This window comes from Octodon degus, unplaced genomic scaffold (assembly GCF_000260255.1).
Source record: "Octodon degus isolate 3935 unplaced genomic scaffold, OctDeg1.0 scaffold00080, whole genome shotgun sequence".
NCBI lineage: Eukaryota > Metazoa > Chordata > Mammalia > Rodentia > Octodontidae > Octodon > Octodon degus.
The window spans coordinates 107,311-110,597 of NW_004524656.1; the positions used below are offsets into that span (position 1 = coordinate 107,311).

Sequence of the window (3,287 nt, forward strand, 5' to 3'; positions counted from 1 at the left end):
TACTCATTTCCTTGACCTAGGAGTTGAACATTAGTATTTGATCCCAAGAAGTCAGGGATGTGGTCAATTATTTCTTACCTATGTAAGTTGTTGTATTGCCATTCTAAACTTTCTTAGAATTTTCAAAGTGGATGGTATTCTGAGATCTCATTTGTAAATGATTTTTGATGACCAGAAGAACAAACACAGTTTTATACTTTGTGAAATTCATTGTTCAAGACAGTTACAGATTCTTGTTCATTAACAAATATTTTAAAACTTATTTGTATAGGATTTTGATTTTAGCCATACTTCTTACTGTTGAAATCTGCTCAAATTTTCATAGATGTGAAGTTATAATGAATTATACATTATTGCATATCTAGTATAAAAAGGGAAAAGACTGTTTACATAATATTTATTTTATAGCTAGAAACCATCTATGTCTCTTTTACTTTCAATTTTCTTCAATTTCTTGGATACCGTGGCAAAATAAATGAGGTATAATTAATTTTCAGGCAAGTCAGTTGGTTTCTTTTTCTTCCTTCATTTCCTAATTTTTGTTACAATTAAATGTAAAATTGGAAGTAAAGAAAAGGATCATGATGTTGGATTGGGGTATGTTCTGGCACTCTAAAATTTTAAAAGAATAGATTATAATGCATTGATTTTCATTGTTTTAGTTACAAAGAAAGAAAAACATTGCCTAAGAGTAGGCATTTGTTTAAATAACATGATAGAGGCATTCAATTTTAAACTGAAGATTTAAAATATTTACATTCTATAAAATTTTATGAGTAAATATCTACATAGTACATTTCTTGGTGATAAAAGGATGTTGCAAGTATTACATAAAATTGATTCCAACTTTTAAAATATGTATTATGTTTTCATGAACATATATATATGCATGCATACATACTATATATGTGTATATATAATATACACACATGTATATGTAGTATGATTACAGAATATTGAGAATGTTTAAACTTTAATAATCATTACACTAAAGATACATTGCACTAATCCTTCAAAATGCTCCTTTTCAAGGTGACAACATACTTGATGCTTTTTGAAGCAGTTAGTGAAATCATTTTTTGTGAATGTCTTTAGTTGCACTGTTATGACTGAACTGATTCCTTGAATCGTTTGAAAATTTTTAGCTTTCTTGGTCACTTTGACTTTGGGGAAAGCCAGAAGTTGCGCAGTACCAGATCTAGTCGACAAGGTTGATGAGGCCACACTGTCAGGCTTGTAGTTGACAAAAATTGCCATAAATAGTTGGTCAAACAAGGGGTAAAGAAACAGAGTGAATGCTTAAATAAAAAAATTGATCACAGGAAAAGACACATTGCCATCAATTCTCCTAAACAATACTCAAAAATACTCTCCCTTCCTTTGAAAAGAAAAGCAACCTGTAGAGACCAAAGGAAATGCGGGTGCGGGAACCACCAGTCACAATTCCTGGAGGGAGAGGAAATTAGAGCAGGAGATTGGGTTATCCCTGAGCCTGAGCGGGATGTCTTCCTAACTATTTTGTGCACTTCCAGATATGTTTTTCTCCTTGAAATAAGAAATTGACACCTGATATTAGTGCTATCAGAGATGGAATGGAGAATCTCATGACCAAGGAATGGGCAGATGCTAAGTCTGATAGGTCTAGAAGCAAAGCCTACCTGAGATCAGAGCCTCTGGGGACACAAGGTCAGAATTTCAAGCAGCTGGAGTGAATGACTGGAAAACTGAGAAGTATGATCTGATTTTCTTGGTGCTTATGAAAGTAGCAGAAGGAACAGGAATGATGGAATTGATAGCACCATGAAAAGTGTCTTTTAGAAGAATTAGAGAGGAATGGGGGACAGAGGCTGGGGCCTACACCCAGGACAATGCCTCTGTGCAACCCAAGTCCTGCTCATATACCAAACTCAATAAAAAATCATTTTGGATATTTTTATGATGTGCTGCTCTGTTTCCCTAATTAAATATTGTGCTTACATGATTTTACATGATTGTGTGATTTGGTTGTCAGTGAATGTTTCCTAATTATGGATTCTAGGTAATAAGCAGAATTTAAAATAAGTCTATTTTGTTCAATTACAGCATGTAATTGTGTATTTTTGTGTAAAAGTGTATTTTTTTAGTGAAGTGTATTTTGAAGACTTCATTTTTCCATGAATTTGAATTGCCTTCTTCTTCCCTGCCCCTCTGCCTCTACCTATCTTGTGTGTCTCTTTCTTCTCACCCTCCCCCAACACACATGCAGCTCCTAGACTTTTTCTAGCAATGCACTCCGGGTAATTATATCTCCATGAAAGTCTTATATTTTGTCAGAGAAAAAATTTTCTTTTTTTTTTTTTGAATATAAATTAAGGATTTATTACAAAAAGCAAAATGTTAGATCCTTGTTGTCACTGATTCAAGAAAACAAAGCCATGAGCTCCAGGTGAAGCTGAGGTTAGGACACTGGTACATGGTGAAGGTCAAATCCAGGCTCAGGAGCGGGCTGACAGACACTGATTCACAACCTCCAGCAGGTGAGTGTTCTCCAAGGCAGCTGCCACCCGCTCCTTATCTGCAAGCTGTTTGTTCACTGCATGCTCCGAGGCATGGGTCCCTGGAGTAATGTGCACATCCATCTTGAAACGCTGGGGAAGGGAGCGCAGGAGCTTGACTTTGATGGACAGGCCAATAAGGGTGGCCATGCTGCAGTGTGGAATGGTGGGTGTAAAGGCCACGGCCACTGTGCTGTCAGGATCACTAACCTGAACCCTAACTTGCTCTACTACGTTCAATTCTTCTAGTGTCAGCGGATGCTCCGGGTCATTGATAGAGCGAATAAGATCAAAAATCTCGCGCGCGTCTATGCTGTCCGGAACCTGCTCGTCCTCCTCGCCCGCCATCACAGGCCGCTCCCCAGAACGCTCATAGTTGAGGGGGTTAGCGTTCTCCAGAAGCCCACCACCTCCACCGCCGCCTCTGCCTCCACCGCCGCCAAAGCCCACCATCCCTGCGAAAAAATTTTCAAGAATGTTTTAAAATTAATTTACTAAAGTTAATTGTATTAAAATTTTTATCTGTTTTTCTTAGATCAGGACAGCTAAAGGAAGTAAGTCTGAGTGCTCTCTCCATAAGTAAATGATGTGCTTGACATGATGGATATGGTAATTACATTTATTTAACAGCACATTGTAGACATATAATTTCTGAAAAAAAATTAAAGTTTTATTTGTATTAAACGTACTTTGATTTAAATAATTTTTATTTGGTTTTACAAAAATAAAAACTGAATTTTGTAGAAGTAATGT

At 36.4% G+C, this 3,287-nt stretch overlaps 1 pseudogene; it reads right to left on the reverse strand.

Moving 5' to 3' along the window:
- Positions 1-2,340: 2,340 nt before the first annotated feature.
- On the reverse strand, positions 2,341-2,987 carry LOC101584680 (annotated as a pseudogene).
- Positions 2,988-3,287: the final 300 nt, after the last annotated feature.